Here is a 22,531-nt window from a genome sequence, read left to right on the forward strand (position 1 = left end):
ACTGGGGAAACCTAAATAAAGTCTGTCATTTAGTTAATAGTATTTATTGTGCCAATGTCAATTTCTTCATTTTGGTAAATGTAAGGTTATATAAGATGTTAACATTCAAGAGAGCTGAGTGAAGGGTATACAGGAACATTCTATACTATCTTTGCAACTCTTTCATAAATCTAAAATTATTCAGCAATAAAAAGGTTGTTTTAAAGTTAATACCCATTAGTAAAAACAAATCTCCATACACTGCCAACAGAAGAAAATTTCTCAATCTGGTAAAAGGCATCTACAAAAAAATTAAGTGAATATTATCCTTAATTGTGAAATATTGAATTATCTTCCCTTAAGTTTAGAAAAAATCAAGAATGTCTATTTTAACAACCTTTGTTAAATATGCTTCCACTGTTACCAGCCAGTGCAATAAGGCAAGAAAAAAAAAAAGAAATACAGATTAGAAAGTCAAATTAAATTTTATTTTTTGCAGATGTCACTGTACATTTAGAAAATCCCCAACAACCTAAAAGCTACCAGAACTGAAAAGTAAATTTAGCAAGATCACAAAATACAATCTCATTATACAAAAATCAATTGTGTTTATACTAGCAACGTGGTTGGAAAATAAAATTAAGAAAAGGATATAATTTATAATAGCATTAGAAATCAAATGCCTGGAAATAAATTGAATAATGTGTTGAGTTCTCTACACTAAAAAACACAAAAAAATACTAGAAAAAAATGCAAAACTGATTCAGTGGTGAGATATACCATGTTCATAAACCAGAAGGTTCTATTAAGATGTCAATTCTCCAAAATTTGTTCTGTAGTCAGTGCCATTGTAAGCAAAAGCCCAGTAGACATTTTTTTAATAGATACTAACAAGCTCATTCTAAAATTTATATAGAAATGCGAAGCACTTAAAAAGCTAAAGAAAAACAAAATTGGAGGGTTTACACTGCTTCTTTTTTTTTTTTTTTTTTGGGCCAGGACTTACTATTAGTGGTACTGATGGAAGAATTGATAAATACTTCAAGTGGAACAGAATAGAGTCCAGAAGAGGATCCAAAATATAATCATTCATTTTTAACAAAGACCCCACTGCAACTTGATGGAAAAGAAAGGTCTTTTAAATAAAGGGGTAGAGCAGCTGGGTGTCCATATGGAAAATAAATCTTGATCCTCACCACGCTCCATACACAAAAATCAACTGGAAATAAATCAAAGACTCAACTGTGGAAACTGAAACAATAAAGGTTCTAGAGGAAACTGTAGGCAAATATCTTTAGGAGCCCGGGGGAGGGCAAATATGAGGGTGGGAGAAACTGTTGTGAGCACTGTGGAAAATAGTACTAATGCCTCATCTCCCCCCAATACTGATAAATTGGGCTTATTTATTCATAAAAATAAATCTCACCCAAAGGCACCATTAAAAGGCAAATTTCACACAGGTAGGAATTATTTACATACAGGATAATGGTTTCATATCCAGAATATATAAGGAACTAAAAGTCACTAACAAAACGATAACCTAATAAAAAAAGTAGACAAAAGATTTAAAAAGGCACTTCACAAAAGAAATCTAAATGGCAAATAAACATTTAAAAAAGTGTTTAACATTAATAATATTCATGGAAATGCAACCAACTTACCTGAAGACCACTTTGCTCCTTGGTATATATTCAGCTCCTTGGAATATGTTCAGGAAATATGAGTATATACCCACCAATGGCAGTGTCATGAACATCTGCAGTAATTTTATTTGTAATGCCCCCAAACCGAAAACAATTCATATGTACATCAATAAGAAAAAGGATAAATAAACTGTGGTATATACATACAAACCAAACTTTTTCTGTAAAGGATCCAATAAAAAGTAGTTTAAGCTTCACGGCTCATATGGTCTCTGTTATAACTATTCAACTCTGATGAATGGACATGGCTATGTCCAATAATATTTTAATAAAATACGTTCTGGGCCGGACTTGGCCCACAGGCCATAGTTTGCCACTGCTTGCTGTAAAGCAAAAATTTTTTAAAAACCACAAAAACTACTTATACATGTAACATGGATGAATCTCATAAATATCCTATGAACAAAAGAAAACAACACACAAAAAGAATAAACTATGGTTTCATTTACAGGAAGTTCAAGAACACCTGAAAATAATCCAGGGTGGTAGAAGTCGAGAGTCCTTGACGGGGGGAGAGGAGTGGCTCTACTGATTGGAAGGAACAAGAGAGAATTTTGCAGGATGAAAATGTTTTACATCTTTATCTGGGTGGTGATCACACACGCATATACACATATAAGTTTCATCAAGTCATACGCTTTATTTTTTTATTGGATGTAGATTATGGCTCAATTTGGAGAAGAAAATAAAAATGAGACAAAGATCAGAATGTAGATCTAAAATTATCTAGGTTCAATATGAACAAAAATGTATAAAAGCTAGATTAAAATTAGAAGACATGAATGACAGAATGAGGAAGCCTAACAGGAGTCAAGCCAGAGTTCCTGAAGGAATGCAAAGAACAGAGGAAACACAACACTGAAAGAGATAAAGGAAAAAACTTTTGAGAACTGATGAAAGACTAACCTTAGATACAGGAAACAATCAATCCAGGATAAACGAAATGTCCACACCTAGACACACTCTGTCGGTCGGAAAGCTGTAGAACACAAGCATAAAGAGATCTTAAGATCAGGCATAAAAAAACACACACAAAAACATAACATATTACCAACAAATAGTTATTTGAACTGTAACATTGAAGTCGAAGTCAATTAGGTGGTCCAAAGAGCTGAGAAAGAAATTGTTAACCTGGAACTGTATACAAAACAAAAACATTATTCAAGAATGAAAGCAAAATAAAGACATTTTCATATAAAGTTTGCCATCAACAGCCTCTTAACAAACAAGCTTCTAAAATATATACTTGAGGAGGAAAAAAAAGATCTGAGATGCAAGACGGAATGACAAGCGAAGGATCCATTAAAAAGAAAAAGTGTCAAATTTATAGGAGAAAAAAAATTAAGACAGAACTAAAACTCTCAATCACAACATGTGAGCCAGGAAATTAACTGGAGTCAGGCAACCTTGGGTTTTTGTTTTTTTTTTTAATTATTTGGAAGAAGAGAATTAATAAACTTTACAATAAGTTGTTTGTTAAAAATTTTATAGGAAACTAGTAAAAACTAAATCAAACATACAATTTTCATGCTAGCTGAGATAGAAGAAAATGGAATAAGAAAAAAATCCAAAAAGTGGCAAAGGGAGGGAAAAAATAGGATAAAAATAATCATAAAACAGAATGCTAACTTTAATTCTACATATTATCAGTAATTATATTAAACTGAATTGGGCTGAGAGCTCTAGATAAAAGGCAAAAATTGCCAGTGTGCATTAGAAAAACAATCAGGTTTTACCTATTTGCAAGAGATACTCTAAGCCAAGGCTAAGAGAAGGGTGTGACTATAGTATTTTAAAACACAAGAGACAGTAAAAAGACATTTAGTCGCTATAGAATAACAAAAGGTCCAATTCACAGAGAAGATAGAGCAATTCCAAACTTGCATATACTCTCAACATTTACAAAGCAAAGTTGACGGAACTACAAGCAGAAATTGAGAAAATGCATTATTGTATTGGAATGTTTTTATTATACTTATCTCAATAATTGATAGAACAAACCAAAATACTACTAAGGTTAAAAAGACTTGAGCAGCACAATTCTTATGCTTGATCTAAGACACAGATATGTGTGTATACATGTGTGTATACATACAAGTATATGTATATATACATGTATGTGTGTGTGTATACACACCTACTTTGCCCCAAAAGTCTGTGAGTACATGTTCTTCTCAATCATTCAAGGAGCAGTTGAAAAAGTAACCATGAAGAACATAAAGCAATTCTCAAATTTCAAAGAATCTGTAGCATAGAGCCCTCAACTGCTGACTACAATGCAAGTTAGAAATCAGTAACAAAAGGACAACTTGCAAAACCTTCCATGTTTGGAAGAAGGAAATACGTCTGAAAATCGCATAAAAAAATATAGTGAAAAAAGTTTTAACTCTTAGAACTGAAAAATATACTAAATATAGAACAACGGTAAATAAAAACCTGTAGAATTTACAGAGACAAATCAACGAGCAGTGTAGAGAGCGGAAACGAGACCAATCATATCTGGGAATAAGTGTGTGACAGAGGTGGCACTGCAGACCCCTGGGACTGGGACTGCTCCGCACGGGGAAAAGAAAACAGATTAACCTAATCTCACAACAGTAATAAAACCTATACATTGATCTATATATATATACATAAATGTAAAATGTGAGGTAAGTGTAAAGTGTGAGGTAAATTAAAGATGCAAATATGCAGAAAATGCAAATTTCAAAACTTTTAGAAAAAATTTTTAAACTATATTACCTTGAGAGTAGAGAAGAGTACTTTAAGGCACAAAAGCACAAAGAAAAGACTGTGTGCAATTTATATAACCAACAGAGGGTTTGCATCTTGAACAACGTTTTCCGACAGAAAAGTCTGCAGTGACGGAAATGTTTTGTTACACAGTGTAGTAGAATATAAAGTAATAAAATAAAATCGCTACTAGTCACACTTGGCCACTGAGCACTTGAAATGTGGCCCAGAGCGACTGAGGAACTGAAATTTTTGAAGTAAATATGACAGCATGTTAGCATTTTAAAATCCCTGATGAAGGTTTGTTATGTTTTTATGTGCTTTTAAGTATTTAATTTTTCATAAAACAATTTTATTTTAAATTGCTATATAAAATGTAAGTTCAGTTTTGTGAAAAATACATAAACACTGCATTTTAGAAAACACACACACCAAAATGTTCACACAAGTTATCTGTGAATGATTTTAATTTTATTCTAAATATTTTTTAAAATATAAATTATTTAGGATATAAAAACATTAAAAAATGTAATGAACACTGATGCATCTACCATAAAATTTATGAGATAAAATATTACTAATATTATTTAAATTCCCCAGGTCCCGCTCCCTGATCACACCTTACTTTTTTTTTTTAAGAGCAGCTGGAAAATATGAATAATAGACTAGAGCCCTGGCTTCAGGTTTCTTCATTTTGAGATGCCCATATTTTAATATATTGGGGGGGGGAATTTAATATATAGACATATGTATCATTTAACAAAGAGTTATAAAGCAAACCACCCACGTAACCACTGCCCAGGTCCCGGGATAAAGCATTTCCAGCATCCTAAAAGCCCCCAGTGTGTCCCTTCCCCTCCACAGCCTCCCTCACTCCCCCAGGAGATGACCACTAACTTGACTTTTATGGTATTCATTTCTTTACTACTTTTAATGCCTATGCATGCAGCCTTAACTTTATTTCACCAGGTTCTGAATTTCACATAGATGATATCATACAGTATTCTCCAGCAACTTTTTTTTTTTTTTGCTCAGCACTGAGACACATTTGTGTTAAAACCCAAAACTCCTTCATTCACTACTGTCCTGGGTGCGTTTCATTTTATGACTAGAGTATACTTTACCTTTTCTCCTACCAGATGGACATGAGGGTGGCTTCCAGCTTTGGGGGAATTACAAACAACACAGCAGTAAACCTTGCACACGTCTGTTTGTGTATATGTATAAAAATTTATCTAGGGCAGTGGCTTTCAAACTTTTCTGACCATGACTCATACTAAGGAATGACGTTTTACATCATGACACACATCTCTGTTGTGTATAAAACTGAGAGGGGGAAAAAAAGTTTCATGAAACAAATACCCTATAATGTGAGACACATTCTGGCATTTTCTCTTCTCTGTTAATGCGTGTTGTACAAATCCTGATCATTATCCACTTTACTGATTTCACCACCCACTAAAAATGGGCTTCAAACTTTGAAAAACATTGCTCTAGAGGATCAATACCTACAAGTGGGACTGCTAAGGCGTGCAACAGCGACATCCGACGTGGTCAGCTTTTCTAGATCCTTAACTTTCAAACAAATACTCTTATCTATGTTTACCACTCGATAAGTTGAGAGCTGAAAGTGTGAAACACAAGCCGTTTTATCGTTTCCTTCGGTCGTTAAACAGTATTAATGACTTACCATGTGCTGAGGATCCTCGGGCTCCGAGCGAGACTGATGGGTTAATACACGGGGTGGGGTAGGGGGGAGACATTAGGGACCAGGACCTCAGTGAGGCCCCAAAAGCGCACAGGAGGGGCCTTGGATCCTGCCTGGGGAGGGAGGGGTTAGGGAAGGATTCCTGGAAGAAGGAGGACCTAAGCAGAGTGTTTCTATTTTTAATTTTTATTGGTTTCCTAAAACATAAAAGTAACACATCTGTAGGGAGAGAAAAAGTGAAAATTACAGGAGTATATTCATTAAGAAGTAAAAATCCTCACCAGCGTCCAAGTCCGATGCTGAGACTAAATAACCAAAGTTGCATTACCAGTTATCCGAGCCTAGAAAAATTTGAGGAGCCCACATTTTAAAACAGTTTTAAGAGTCCATAGGATACGGTCCATACATTAAAGCATACAACGAACCATATTTTCCACAATGCATTTACAAACATGCAAACCTTTCCACTTGAGTCGCGTTATTACTTTTAACAGACTTTTTTTCTTTTTCTTTTTTTTTTTTCTTTTGGCCTTTTGGCAAGCTCAGAGTACCAGTTTTCAAAAACCAAGTCTATTTACTGCACGCCCAAGGCACGCGAATGCTTCAGGAGGTAGCATTAAACGCGACCGGGCGAGAGCGTCTTTTTGTTCAGGTCGCCCGGGCTGGCCGGTGACAATCTGTCGGAGTTTCGCACTCGGTCCGGAGCAGCCCGGACCCCGTCACGTACGCGGCGCGTCGGCACCGGCACACCCTCCCCGGCGCGGCACGGAGCCGGCGAGCCGCGCTCCGCGGCAATGCCGCCGCCACGCCGCCGCCGCCCCGCCGCCCCGCCGCCTGCCGCCCCTGCCGCCGCCGCGGGCCGCGGCCGCGGAGCCTGGCCGCGGGCGTCCGACCACCTACCCTTCGGGGTCGAGAGCCCCCAGGAACTCAGGCGCGGCGGCTCGGGCGTGCCGCCTCCGCGGCCATGACGGCAACCGGGGGAAGCGCCCCGCGCGCCAAGGCCCGCTGTCTGCAGGACTGGGAGGGGGGGAGCTGCCCCGTCCCTTCGTCTGTCCGTCCACCAAGAGAGTGAGGCGAGAATCCGCCCCAGACGTGTCTAAATGAAGGCTTGGGGCGGTACCAACGGGCTGAGTGACAAATGGCAGATGCCGTGGGCTTTACCGCCCTCGGCAGCCGCGAGGATGGCTGCGCCGAGGAGGCCGCGCACAGGCGGAGCCCGGGAGCCGGAACGGCGCGTCCGCGAGGAGGGCGCTGGGGCCCCTGGCGGGGGCGTCACGTGGCAGGAGGAGGCCCCGCTGGGGAGCCAGGGGGTCGGCGGCCTGGGCGGAGGCGGAGGACGGGCGCCCGGACGCCCGGTCGATTGACTCATCCGTATGGGCAAAGCCAAGGTCGCCCAGGTGCAGATCTGGCGCAGGTAGACCCGAAGCGGGCCCCGAAGCCCCGTCCGGTATCGGGGACGGTTCGCTTAAGTCACCACCAGGATGAACCGCCCCGAGCCAATTCATAAACGAGAACCACGACAGATGTTAGGGGAGCACTGCAACAGGCCGAGCTGAACTCACCTCCCGTTCGTGCAGTGTGGGGATAATGGCAGCTTAGATGGGACCCCTAAGTGTGGGCCAGGCACTGTCCTAAGCACTTCGCAGGTCAATCAATTATTGCTCACGTCTGCCCTATGGGAAAAACGGTTTCTTCCCGTCTTACAGAGGAAGGTACCAAGGCACAAAAAGATTGCATGGAAGGAATTGTATAAGTACGCTATCGTACTTATACGCTTTAAGTAATTTAAATTTTTTTCAATGTTTTTGAATTTAAGAAAAAAGAAACTTGAAGCAAATCTGCAGCGGTTACTTTCTCCCTTCGCCGCATATATATTCCTAAGAGGCCTATGAACACTAAAGAAAAATATTTAGCAAGATAAGGAATTCAATGCATTTTTCGGAGTTTCGTAGCTTTGAAATATGAAGTTCATAGTACATTACATTTCCACCCATCTTCACTGCGATCTCCCAATTTCCGTTTCCCATGTTACTTTTTCTTGCTGGTATTTCAAACACTTACCACTGCCCTAGCACCTTATTCTCCCAGGTATTCGGTCTCAATTCTGTATTTTAAAGAACTTAAGGTTCATTATAACATATCCATGCATAAATTCTTTATTTTTATTTATTTTTGGTGGACTGATCTCTTTTTCAAATAGTTTTCTTAAGGAGGGCTATAGAATCACCTTAAAGTTTTATCTGTGTGTGTTTTTTTTTAATCTCTATGTGTAAATGAAAACTTTGCAGGGTAAATATTCTGGATTGACACCTTCCTTCAAAATGTAACAAAACAAGAAGACAACTGGTTCACTGATTTTTGATACAGATTTATGTGGAGAGACCTGAACCCTATATGGTTTTTCTCTCCTAGGTGGTTTGATTTTTCTGCTTGGATGCCTTAACAATTTTTTACCATTGAAGTACACTTTAGCTATATTGGGGTGGCTCAGTTGGTTGTGTCATTGTCCAGTACCCCAGAAGGCTGCGGGTTCAGTCCCCAGTCAGAGCACATACCTAAGGTTACAGGTTCGACCAGCCCCCCAGTTAGCGTAGGCACAGGAAGCAACCAATTAATGTTTCTCGTGGATGTTTCTCTTTTTCTCACTCTCGCTCTCTCCCTCTCTCTCTCTCTCCCCTGCCCCCTCAAAATCCATAAACATATCCTTGGGTGAGGATTTTAAAAAATTAAAGTATGTTTTATATCCTTATGTGGGCCATGTCTCAGTGTCAATTATCCCAATCAGTTTCCCCCCCAGTATATAGTATCATATTTCAATTTACAGATTCCATTCTTTTCTTAGTATAGTAACCATTTATATTACACATCTGAATAAGTTTATCTTTCATTGGTTGGATTTTCTATATCAGTCATCATTTATCCTTATACTTGATCATTTTCTTTGATATCTATCTTTTTTTCCTTTGGTTTACATTCACTCTGATACTCTCACAATATCATTTATTGGGTTTTCTAGTTTACTGGATTTTAAGGTCATGTTGTTTAGGATCTCTTAGCTCTGCAATTTCCCTTTTTATCACATTTTTATCTTACGTTGTCATTGAGCCTATTCTGAGGATTCCATTCTTAATTTTGTTTTTCCTGTAGAGTGAAACACATACAAGGAATGTAACTTTCTGTTCCTTGGTTATATGTCTTCTTCCAGACTTGGTGTCTCATCTGTTTTCTGCGTACTATTTTCCTTGCTTTACACTCCTGTCTCCCACATCATAGTACGTTTACATAACAGCTATATCATATCTTGTATCTTGCTTATCCTTAAAAGTTAACAGGTTTTGTATTTACACCAATATCCAGCAAGTGATTTCTGAAGTGCGTCTGTCTTCCCTGTCCTGGGCTTCAGTTCTGGGGCTGAGTGTTGTTTCCACTTTCTCTGTGATCTGAGGGTTTGCGGACAAGGGCAGAGGCCAGGGGGGATCACCAAACTCAGACTGAGACTAAGTGTGGAGCTGGCTGGGGCAGTGTCCATCACTCCTGAGATGCCTTGAAGTCCTCACCAGCCCTCCTTCAAGCCAGCCAAGGGATTATCCCACACCTCTGAGCTTCCGTTTACTTGCCCAATTCAGCACAGCACCCTAAAAGGTAGCAAACTTTCCTGCTCTGGCAAGACCCAAAGGTGGTGTTTGTAAAGGTGTCTTCACATTTCACAGAGATGCCACTGACTTCTTTCGGAGCTGGAGGACATTTGTGAAAATTTTCAGAATTTGATCCAATCGTCGTTTTCCCCAGCAGGTCTTGCAGCCGGGGTGAGGGAGGCCCGGGGGAGGAGTGTTGTAGACACACCTCACTCGCTCACATCAGAGTCTTCGGTGTCTTTGCTTTACCCTCGCTTCTCACATTTTCCATGATAAGGGTGAACTTTTTTTCTTTGATTGCAGCACATGAGGGTTATTTTTTTTTTCTGGTTTCTTTGAGTGGCTGAGGGTTTTAGTTTTGATACTTTAGTGCTTCTTTGTGCCATCTTTATTTATAAGGCAGTTGCTCAGACTCTCTGCCTTGATGACAATGAATTACATGGAAATCCCTTGTCGTCTTCAGGCCATTTCCACAAAGTTCTCCTCAAACAGGAATAAGTTGATTTGGGGAATGTGACGCCCTCCTTCCCAAGCCTCAGTATCATGATGTGCTCCAACAAAAGCTCTAGCGCAGAAGTTGCAGACTCAAATCCCCATGAAGTTTAAAACAATGAGGAATTAAGTTATGGTGAAGTGAAAAAGAACATTCCTTGCGAAAGGAGCAGATGCTGTGCAGCTCAGGCCAGCATGCCATCCTGGAATTCAGGGCAGTATTGCCAAATCCGTGTAATTTTCAGGGCAGGCATGCTATCTAGTATTTCAATATAAAATTTCCTAATTTTGGAAACGTGCAGAAGCCAGATGAAGTATCTCTCGAGGCCAAACTGGACCCAAGGGTAACCAATGTGGTCCATGTTACAGTGAACCACTCAGGGTAAATTCCATGATTGCTGTTTTTCTCTTCTAAGTATTTTGAGATACAGTTTTGTTCTACAGACTCCTTGATGACTTCTTAAAATGACTTTCACAAATGTAAAGCAAGAAGATTCATGCTGACATATTTACAATTTGATACAATATGTCACCCCAATGCTTTCACAAACAGGTGTTCCAAAGGGTGGCGGCTATGATCCAACTAAAATTAATACCATGTGAGCAGAGAGTCTATATGGATTATGACCACAGTCACAAAATATGTGGAGAAAATATTTTTCAATTGATGCAGAAAAGGCATCTGACAAAATCCAACACCCATTCTTGGAAAAAAAAACTAGGCAAAGAATGAAAAGTCCTCAGCCCAATAATGGGTGTATTTGTTTCCTATGGCTGCTGCAATAAATTACCACAAATGCGTGGCCAGAACAAGAAATTGATTCCCTCGCAAGCCTGAAGGCCAGAAGTCCGAGAGCAAGGTGTCCGCGAGGCTTCACTCCCTCTAGTGGCTCTTCAGGAGAATCCTCCCTGGCCTCTTCCAGCTTTCGATGGCTGGAGTTTGGCCTTGTTGGCTTCTGGCGACATCACTCGAACCTCTGCCTCCATTTTTCCATCATCTTCCCCTCTGTATGCGTCGTGTATCTTCTCCTCTGTGAGTTTATCTGACAAGGATGCTTGTCATTGGATTTACGACGCACCTAATTAACTCAAGATGATCTCCCCATCTCCAGACCCTTAACCTAATTACATCTGCAAAGACCTTTTATTCCAAATGAGGCAACAGTCACAGTGTCAGGGATTAGGACATGGACACACAAGGTCCGTCCAGAAAGTATCTGGCCATGTACTATGAAAAAGAGACATTTATTAAAAAAGATACAAGATACAAGAAATATTGTACATGGGACAATGATGCCTCAGTCCCCTTTAAAGTAGGCACCTTGGGACCCCACACAGTTCTCCCAATGGTCATCAGCTGCGCCCTTGTATTTTCCTGAATCTCATCGACAGTCTGAAATCTCTTCCCTTGCAAAGGTGATTCTTGTTTTGGAAAAGCCAGAAGTCACAGGGCGTCAAATCTGGGGGTTGGGGGGCTGAGTCACCTGGATGATTTGATGTTTTGCCAAAAAAACTCTGCACAAGGTGTGATTTATGAACAGGTACATTGTCATAATGAAGTGCCAATCACCAGTTGTCCATAACTGTGGACTTCTGAATAGCTTCTGTGGAGGAATGTTCAAACTTAATACAAAATTAGATGCAGGCTCATTGCTGTATTTGCTCAGTCATTCTGAATGCAATGGCCACACAGTGCACATGCTCACTCAATGGCATCTACCGATCCCACTGACTAGTGCAATGAAGTCAGCATTGTTTATGCATGTGCATTCCAGTCCACTCTCCTTGGCTTCCAGGTTACATCAGTGTCACACAAACCATTCTCATTATATTAACAATGGCTGGACTTTTTCCAGACAGACCTTGTATATTTGGGTGGGCCATTTTTCAAACCTCTGTAATGGGGAAAATCCCAGTCAGCTTTGTTGTGGAAACTGACAAACAGATTCTAAATTTTATATAGAAATGAAAAGAACCTAGAAGAACAAAAATGAAAAAGAGGAACAAAGTTGGAGGACTTACATTACTTGATTTTAAGGCCTACTGTAAGACCACCATAATCAAGTCAGGGTAGTACTGGCATAAGAATAAATGGAACAATATATTTTGTCCAGAAATAGGCCCACATATATAGTTTATTGATTCTGGATAAAGTACAACACAATTCCATTGGAAAAAGGTGAATGATGGAGGAGCTTGTCATCTATATGGAGAAAAAAATAAACTTATATTTCACATCATATGCAAAAATTAAATCCAATTAGATCACCAATCTAAATAGAAAGCAGGAACTATAAAATTGCTAGAACTGCCCTGCTCAATATGGTGGCTACTAGCCATGTTATTAAGCACTCAAAATGTGTCTAGTCCAAACTGAAATGTGCTGTAGATATAAACTATACTCCAAGTTTCATAGACTTGGGTTTAAAAAAGAGTGTAATATTTTTATATTGACTACATATTGAAATGATAATAATTTGGATATATTGGTTTAAATAGAATACATGGGTTAGATTAATTTCAACCATTTATTTATTTATTTTTTAGGGTAGTTACTAGAAAAAATTACCTACGTAGCTGACATAATACAGGGAGGGCAAAGGTAGGTTTACAGTTGTGAGTACACAAAACAGTGTTTATTCTGGTATTATTTATTATTATAGTATTTTTCCATATCATGATCAATGGTAAACCTACTTTTGCTTACCCCATATTTCTGTTTGGCAACACCATTCCAGAAGAAAACCTAGGGAGAGGCAAAGATTGCTTGGGTAGGACACAAAAAGCAATGCCCGTAAAAGAATAAACAAGACCGTCTGTGCTTCAAAAGACTCTATTAAGGAATTGAAAAGTCAAGCCACAGACTAGGAGAAAAATATTCATAATACGTATACCTGACATAGGACTTCTATCAGGATATTTAAAGAACTCATACAACTCAGTGACATGAAAAATAATGCAATAAACATGGACAAAGACTTCCAAAGACACCTCACTAAAGTTGATATGAATGGCCAATAAGCCCATGCGTAACACGCAGCATCATTTCTCAGTGACTAATGCCGATTAAAGTCATAATGAAATACCACTACATGCCCCTGGAATGGATACAATTATTTTTAAAGATTTTATTTATTTATTTTTAGAGAGGGAAGGGAGGGAGAAAGAGAGAGACAGAGAAACATCAATGTGTGGTTGCTGGGGGCTGTGGCCTGCAACCCAGGCGTGTGCCCTGACTGGGGAATGGATAAAATTTAAAAGAGGGATAATGCCAAGTGTTGCCAACAATGTGGGAAAAAGAGAACTCTCATACATTACAGATGGAAATATAAAACAGTACAGGCACACTGGAAAATAAAGTTTCTCATCATGGGAAACACACACTTACTCCATGACCCATGGATCCCACACCTAGGTCCTGATCCAAGAGAAAAAATGCATGTACACAAAGACTTACACACAAATATTCGTATTAGCTCCAAACCGGAAACAACTCAGTGTCTGTAATAAAGTGAGCAAACTTTTGATCACCTCATAGATAAATCTAAAAATCATTGCGCTGAGTAAAAGAAGTCATACTAAAAGAAAAACATACTATATGATTCCATTTACTGTAGGGGGGAAAACCTATAGTGACAGAGAGCAGAGGAGTGGTGTCCTGGAGTGGACGGGAGAAGAGCATGAGGGAATTTTGTAAAGCAATGGAAACACTCCATACCCTGGTCATTGAAACAATTTCTTGGATTTATATTTGTCATACTGTACCGAATGGGATACTTTTTTAAAAAATGTATTTTATTGATTATGCTATTACAGTTGTCCTATTCCCCCCCCCCTTCACTCACCTCCACCCTGCACACTCCCTCCAACCCACATTCCCCCCTTTAGTTCATGTCCATGGGTCACACATGTAAGTTCTTTGGCTTCTACATTTTCTTATACTATTCTTACCCTCTTCCTTTCTATTTTCTTCCTACCATCTATCCTACTTATTCTCTGTACCTTTACCCTCTCCCCCCCACTCCCCTGTTGATAACCCTCCATGTGATCTTCATTTCTGTGTTTCTGTTCCTGTTCTAGTTGTTTGCTTAGTTTGCTTTTGTTTTTGTTTTAGGTGTGGTTGTTAATGATTGTGAGTTTGCTGTCATTTTACTGTTCATATTTTTTATCTTTTTCTCTTAGATAAATCTCTCTAACTTAAAATAAGTATATTTTGTTATATGTAAACAAAACCTCAGTAAAGTTCATTAAAAAGTTTCTATTCTGACTTGCATGTAATTAGGGGAAATAAATTATATGATACTTTTCACCTTTATCCACAGTTTAAATTAGAATTTGCCTTCTGCTTTTTTATTGTTGACCTTCCTTTCCCTTCCCTTCCTTCCCCTTCCATTCCCTTCCCTCCCCTTCTCTACCCTCCCCTTCCCTTTACTTCGAGGGTCTGAAAGCAAATCACAGTCCCCACTGCTTACCCTGGAGTGCAGCTCTGTCACCTGTCCCCCTGACCAGACAATCTCTGCTAACATGACCCAAACCTGGCCCTCTAACATCTACTGCCCACACAATGGCCTGCTTCTCTGAAACCCCACCTGACTCAGTTCCCCACTAAGCCGAGCTTTAACTCACTGTTAACTTTTTCATCAGCACTCCCTTGTACATTGTCAATTCATTTTCCACCTGTGATTGTTCAGGTGGCCGAATGAAACTCAAACCCAAGTCTTTCCTCTGACTCCTCACTGGTGTCTTTTCACAATAGCAAGCTGCCAGGCACAGGCAGCAATCGCATTACACAACTTACATTCTGTTTAACAGATCTCAACTCTAACAACTTGAAAAAACTCTTTTAGTGACTTCAACTTAAGCAAAATATAAGTAACACTTTAAATCATATATAAACATATCTTTCTTGTGAGGCCCATGGCTTCCAGCCAAAGTACCTCTCCCAGGCCTCATGCTGGCCTCTATCTCCCAGTTCCTTCTCCCTTTTTAGAGACTGTAAGTCTTAGCTCCCAGTTTTCCTCCCCTTTCCTACTCTTATCACTATTTGCAATGGCTTCTCCATCCACGGATCACTCCCTCAAAAAGACCTCCCGTGAGAACTTCTTTTTAATTTTCCCTAAAGGAAAACTAACTGATGTCTATTTCTGTCTTCAGCTGACATTTGGTGATCACGGTAAGCTCACAAGGTGAGGTCTGGTGTATAGGTCTCTGCGGACACTTCTTACATTATGTGGTAAAGTTTTTCTGCCACGTGCATGTCGGAAAGTATATTAGTAATATAGAATTATATTACACGCACACACACACACACACACACACACACACAACAATCCTATTTCTTGGCCATATATCAAGGTCAGGAGGAAATGTGAGAAGAACACAGCTGCTTATAGCCCCAAAGACGTTAGCGAGGATGGCCCGGTGGTTTAAACAGCTACATGCTTTCTGCATTTTTGGTTTTTTGTTGTTGTTGCTGTTTATTTTGTTTTGCTTTGTTTTTAGTAAAATGTACTGAAGTAATTAAAATTATACAATGTGTAGGTGTGAATTTTAAAATTTTAAGTAGAAAAATTCATTGTCTAGCTTGCAATGAAAATACCACATCAAATTGGGGGGGCAGGGCACACTTTCACCTTTTATTAATAAGCAACCAGAAAACCAAAACCAGTCAGAAGTAATTTAAAATAGAATCAATGGCATTCATTTTCATCCCTGTTTCATGTGGCATGATAAAAACCAACGTGACAGCAATTGACCAACAGCTGGCCTTTGGAGTGAAGAAATGAAATCAGTGCACACATGCAAAACAGTGATATCATTCTATCTGTCACTCACTCGAATTAAATTTTATCACAGAATTCAACAGCAATAGGCTAGAAGATACAAGAAAAAGGAAGGTGGTAGAAGCTTTCCATGACATAAGAGTACCAGCCACTCATTTTAAAGTAGAGGGAGGTGGCAGGCTGACGGTACCTATTCATCTTTGTTCCTTTCCAGGCCTTCACCAAAACAAGGACGTTAGAGGAGAGATATGAGCAGCGGTTGAGAGAACTCCATGGATTTTGAAAGACAAAAAGCCACGGCAGGAATGCTAACTGACTTAAGAGTGGACAAGTACCCTCCTAGCAGCTGGACACTCAGCCATCCCGGGGAGCAAGAAGTCCAAGTGGGGGGCTTTCAGGAAAGTGTCCGTGGAAAGGCGTTATTTTCCATACAGAGCAATTGAGTGGCAGGTCCCTTCTGGTACCTAAGTAGTTAGGCAACCATGCCTTCTCCACCCCAGAGGATACCACAGAGTTACTATCTGGATAAACTGAACCAAAAAAGATGCAGACACAGACCCAAAGGTAGGAGGATTAAAACAGGAAATTACTGAACATCTGAAGACTGAACTAGGCTAACACATGTAAGGGCAACTAATTATTGACAAAGGAGCCAAAAACATACAATGAAGAAAGGAAAGCCTCTTTAGTAAGTGGTGTGGGGAAAATTGGAAAATCACATGCAAAAGAATAAAACTAGATTATAAACTGACACCATACACAAAAACTAACTCAGTATGGATGAAAGACTTGAATATAAGACTGGAAACAATAAAATACATAGAAGAAAACACAGGCACTAAACTTACGGACCTTTGTCTCAGAAGGTTTTTTTTAATGAACTTGACCTCAAAGGCAAGGGAAGTAAAAGCAAAAATAAACAAATGGGACTACATCAAACTAAAAAGCTTCTGCAGAGCAAAAGTAGCCATCGACCAAATGAAAAAGCAACCAACCAAAGAGGAGAAGATATTTGCAAATGATAACTCCAATAAAGGGCTACTATTCAAAATATATACAGAACTCATATTGTACAACTCAACAACAAAAAAAAATCCAATTTTAAACATGGGCAAAGGACCTGAACAGACGCTTTTTCCAAGAAGACATACAGAAGACCAACAAATACATAAAAAGATACTCAACCTTTAATAGCTGATGCAGACACCGGTCCACAGTGTCCACGTCATTATGGATGAAATGAGACATTCACACGGACTACCAAGTCCAGTGGGGGAAAAAGGACAGCACGGATTTTCTCTCAAGGGGAGCAAAAGCCATGCCCTCCATCATGACAGGCCTTTATTGGGTTTCTCCACCCATTACATGATGGTCCTCATTTACTATGCATGGATTCACTTTAGGTGGTTACCTTTTACAGAAAATAAAGGAGCCAATGCTGCTAATCACGTCACAGAAGAGGGGTATTTGCAAATGAAAAGGCAAAAGTGGTTGAACTGGTTACACTCATCCTCAGAAGGTTTAGCATGGATTTTAGGAAGTTACTTTGCAGTAAATGTTTGCTACAAATCAGGGTGAGGGAGTTTTTAGCAAAAAGCAAGACTCAAAGTGGCCTAGGCACATTGCAGGCCTCATTCCCCACAGGAGAACCTGTCCGTGGGTATGGGTCCTGTGCATCTCCAAGTGGGAGCTGGGCCCATGCCATGCAGAATGGCCTACTGCAAATAGCTATAAGAGAAATGCAAATCAAGACCACAATGAGCTATCACCTCATACCTGTTTTATTATCAATAAAACAAGAAATAACAAGTGTTGGAGAGGATGTGGAGAAAAGACACTCATACAATGATGGTGGAAATATAAATTGTGCAGCCTCTGTGGAAAACAATATGCAGATTCCCCAAAAAAGTAAAAATAGAGTTACCTTATGACCAGCAATCTCTCTTCTGAGTACATACCTGAAAAATTTGAAATCACTTATTTGTAAAGAAAGATGTACCCCTATGTTCACTGCAGCACTATTCACAATAGCCAAGACATCAAGCAACTTAAGTGTCCTTTGACAGATGATTGGGTAACGATGTGGTACATATACATGATAGAATACTACTCAGCCATAAGAATGATGAAATATTGCCATTTGCAACAGCATGGATGGATCTTGAGAGCATGGTGCTAAGTGAAGTCAGACAGACAAGGACAAGAGCCATATGATTTCACTCATAAGTGAGGTATAAAACAGGAAGCAACAAGTGAACAAACAAAACAAAACAAAACAAACTCACAGGTACAAATGACAGCATGGTGGTTACCAGAGCTGGGACGATGAAGAGGTCATGGGGGCCAAATATATGGGGACAGAAGGAGTTTAAACTTTGGGTGGTGAGCACAAAATGCAATATGCCGATGATGCATTAGAAAACTGTACACCTGAAACTTACACGATGTCGTTAACCACAGTTACCCCAATCCATTTAATATAAAAACAATAACCCTGAATTGAGGTACCATATATATTACTTGGTTTTCAATCTATTGTATGAGTTTATTAAAAAATTTAAAAACATTTTGCAAGGTCAACTAATGGTGAACTTGCCACTAATTGCATGTCTGCTTCCTCATATTCTTCATTGTTCATCTTCAGTTTTTCCTTTCCTTTAGGAATTAGCAGTCTGATACCCTGCACTCTTAGTCCAAGGCTCTACCAACAGCTACCAGTGATCATGAGAAGATACATTTTACTTCACCTCCCCAAATGTCCCCAGTGACCCTCAAGCCTCTGCTTTAACACATAAACGCCTGCTCCTTTACTCTAGAGCAGGGTTAGCAAACTCTGGCCCATGGGCCAGACCTGGCCTAACATCTTCTTGTACATCCTGTGGGCTAAGAATGAGTTTTCCATTGTTTGGATGGTTGGGGGAGGGTGAGTCAAGACAAGAATATTTCGTGACATGTGAAAATTATATGAAATTAAATGCCAGTGGCCACAAATAAATTTGTAGTGGAACACAGCCTCTCTTTCACTTATGTATCATCCATGGCTGCTTTTGCGCTACAGCAGCAGGAGTCTGTATGGCCACGGAGCTGACAATACTTACCAGCCAACCCCCTACAGAGGACGGGCCGACCCATGCCTGAGAGGTCCAAGCACAGTCCTGACATCATCCCAAACCTCCCCGTCTCTAGTTTCTTTTCATCCTTTGCCGTCCAACCCTCAATTATCCTTGAGGGTACCCTCATCCCAGGATGACCCTGAGCTTCCCCCGCTCCCTTTCCTCTCTATGCCCATGGCTGCCTGTCCCGCCCCCTTTTCCCTGTGCCCTCTGACCCTCTCCAAGAAGCACGGCTCCGCTTCTCCCTCCTGGCTCGCCTCAAACACACCCCACTTCTGAGGACCCCTTGGTTGGAGGAGGTGCAATTGTATGTGCCCACTCAGCACTGGAAGGGATGAGAAAGATGGCATTATTCCTAACCCCATCCCCACTTCTACGTCCTTGCTCCTTCACTTGCATATTAAAACATTTCCTTTTGGGCCCCTGGTATCTGACTCCTCCACTTTCTTCCCGAAGTCTGTCACTGTCATCCATGGGCTCACTAGGGATTCTGCACTACGAGGGCTCTGGTACTTGGCTAGTCAAATGTCCTCTCTTGCTGTCCCATCATCCGGGGCCAGTTCTATGTGGGTGATTTATTCAGTACCCTAGTCTTAGAATTCCTTCACTTCCTCTTAATTGAAAAGGACTAAACAATCAAAGACTAACTTACTCTCAGATGGTTCAACAACATAAATAAATATTGTATATATGAAAGGGATAAAGCAAGTGTGGCAAAATGTTAACAGATAGTACATCTGCACAAAGAGTATAGGAGAATTTATTCTTTCAGCTTTTTAATTTGAAAAGACTTAAAACCACCAAAAAATGATAAAATAAACTCCAAGTCAGATGCAACTACCCAGTTGTGATGCTCCCACATTCAGGCTGTTAAAACCATCAAAGGAAAACATGGATGGAGACCAAACTCTCCCTGCTGTTGCCTAGTCAGCTCTCATTCCATTTGCTGGGTGGCTCTTCTAAACCTTCATTCCTCTCCTCAAACTATCTCAAACCCTTCACTGTCTTCGCACTTCCTGGAAAGCTTGAGATTATCAGCAACAAACTCTCAGCTTTCTCTCTTTCCCCGACCTATGAGTTTGTCTTCATTACCCAATCCTGCCCCTTGTATCCAAAAGGTAATTCCTCCAGGTGCTCTGTGAATTCTCATTCCCTTCCAGCTCTTTGAAAAACATGATCCATCGCTCAACACCCCGGCATTGCCTCAAACCCCCCACCACCTGAACTCTCCACTGACTCTTTCCCCTCTATAAACAAACATTAGTGAAGTTTCTCCCAACTTAAAACAAACGGAAAACCCAAGCCTGAGATCTCCTTTAGCTACAGGTTGTAATTCCGCTTCCCCTGCAAGCTCTTGAGAGTAACGTCCACTCGGGCTCTCTGCTTCTTCAGCAGCACTCACGCCTCAGCCTGGGGCACCCAGATGTCAGGTCCCCACTGTCTCCCTTATTGCTCTCCGGATGCCCTTCCGTACTTGGAAAGCTAATGGATAGCTGGTTGTCTCCGATCTCTCTGCAGCCTCTGGTGCTAATCCTCACTCTTTCCTGCTGAGGACTCTTGCCCTTAGTGTCAATGGTACCCTTCTCTTTGGGCTTTTCTCTTACTACTCTGCCCATTCTCTCTCTCTCTCTTTTTTTTTTTAATTGTTGTTCAAGTACAGTTTTCTGCCTTTTAGGGTGAGAGTCTCTACCAAGACTGTTTTGCCAGAGAGTTTTTAATCACATTGTCTTCTACAGGCTCCTGAAATGTCTTTGGCCCTCTGCTCTTCTCATTCAAAACATCTAAACCTGTAGCAGTAGTAGCAGTATTAGCAGCAACAAATATAGGTGAGGCACTGCACTAAGCACTCTCGAAGTTTTATTAATGTCTTTCACACAGCAATCCAAGTAGGTACTATTATTATTATCTACATAGTACACGAGGAAGCAAAGTTTAGGGAGGTAAGAAACTTTTCAAAAATCTCTGCTAGTAAGTAATAGAGTGTACAGCTCTCTCTTTTTGATTCCAGAGTCTGTGCTAGGAAACTCCCACAAAACCATGAAGACACAGTGAGCACAATGGCAGAGGGCAGAAACAGAAAGTCCGTGGGGTAGAGGGACATTATGACTGTGAGTGTGAGTGTGAGTGAGTCCATAATGGCTTACACTAACACTGAAGCTGAAAAACAACGTCATGCTCTGCAGTCATTTAATAACACCACAGGATCGGGTAAGAGCTTCCCCAAGTCCTGTTTCATTAGAAAATGTTAGCAATTGTTACCGTTCTTTTCGTGTTACTGTTGTAAGGTTTAGTGATATCTTTTCTAAAATTATTCCATCTGTGGATAGTGTTCAAAGTACTATATCCTCGCTCTTTGTGAATCTTTCTAATATCTTATAGTTGCTTTCCTGTTCTGCCGTTCATTCCAGGGACATTTTTGCAGAGGAAAAAACAACAAATTTTATAGAAAACGTGGCCAGCTTTTTAAGGATGTAGTAACTGCATAGAGGAAGGATATAGAGAAATTCTGAACGGCCAAATTGTTTTCTCACCTGCCTACAAATGTACAAAGTCTGTAATACATGGTAAACATGGAGGTCACTTCTGTGAGCAGTACCTCCGAGACACGATCCAGTCGGTTTTTCTCCTATTGTCATTTTAAAGTTACTGACAGATTTATTTCACCCTGGCACGCCATCATAACAGTTGAGCTTTTAGGCAGTGGGAGTAATAAAATTCCACAAAGAAATTAAGACTCTCAGTGTCTGGATCATGCAGTTCTTTTCCTTTGTGAAAGCAATTAGGAAGGTAAGGGGATCTAACTGTATATTGGTAGCATTCCAGGAGGGTTTCAAAAGGTCAGATGCTCATAGAATCATAGAACTGAAAACTGAAAGATACCTGCTCCCTGGAAGGTAACTTAATATTCCTCGTTTTACAGATGAGGCCATCAAGAGCCAGAGAGGCTGAGTAAGAAATAGAAAGGGAGAGGAGAGGGTAGAGGGGATCCAGCTCTCCTATCTCAGTCAGATCTGGGACTTTGAACCAGGGGTTTAGAATCACCCAAAGAAATGTTAAAACCCTCATGTCCACAACAAGCCCTAGACTGGGAGAAAATATTTGCAAATCACTTATCTGATAAGGGACTTGTATTCAGATGGACAGAGTACTTAAAATAAAAAAAAAAAAAAACTAAAAAAACCCCAAAGAAACCAATTTTAAAAATGGGGAAAAGATCAAACAGACCACTCATCAAAGGAGATATATACAGATGGCACAAAAGCATGTGCGAAGACGCTCAATATTATACGCCATCAGGGAAATGCAAATTAAGCCAACAGGAAACCACCATAAATTTATTAGAATGGCAAAAATCCAAAATTCTGACAGTGCCGAACTCTGGCCA

The 22,531-nt window shown here is 40.1% G+C and overlaps 1 protein-coding gene across 20 annotated transcripts in view; it reads right to left on the reverse strand.

The window, feature by feature from the left end:
- Nucleotides 1–7,356, reverse strand: part of PLAGL1 (PLAG1 like zinc finger 1) — a 58,756-nt gene extending 51,400 nt beyond the window's left edge. For 19 of the 20 annotated variants that reach the window (XM_036024825.1, XM_036024831.1, XM_036024829.1 and 16 more), the window contains exons 1-2: nt 7,024–7,311; nt 2,589–2,661 (exon numbers count right to left, since the gene is read on the reverse strand). The gene's annotated coding sequence lies outside the window, so the exon portion shown is untranslated. Of the gene's footprint in view, nt 1–2,588; nt 2,662–7,023 lie in introns of all 20 variants that reach the window. The other variant, XM_028509393.2, reaches the window with a different exon arrangement.
- Between the last annotated feature and the right edge of the window lie 15,175 nt (nt 7,357–22,531).

This window comes from Phyllostomus discolor, chromosome 4 (assembly GCF_004126475.2).
Source record: "Phyllostomus discolor isolate MPI-MPIP mPhyDis1 chromosome 4, mPhyDis1.pri.v3, whole genome shotgun sequence".
In the NCBI taxonomy this organism is placed as follows: Eukaryota; Metazoa; Chordata; class Mammalia; order Chiroptera; family Phyllostomidae; genus Phyllostomus; species Phyllostomus discolor.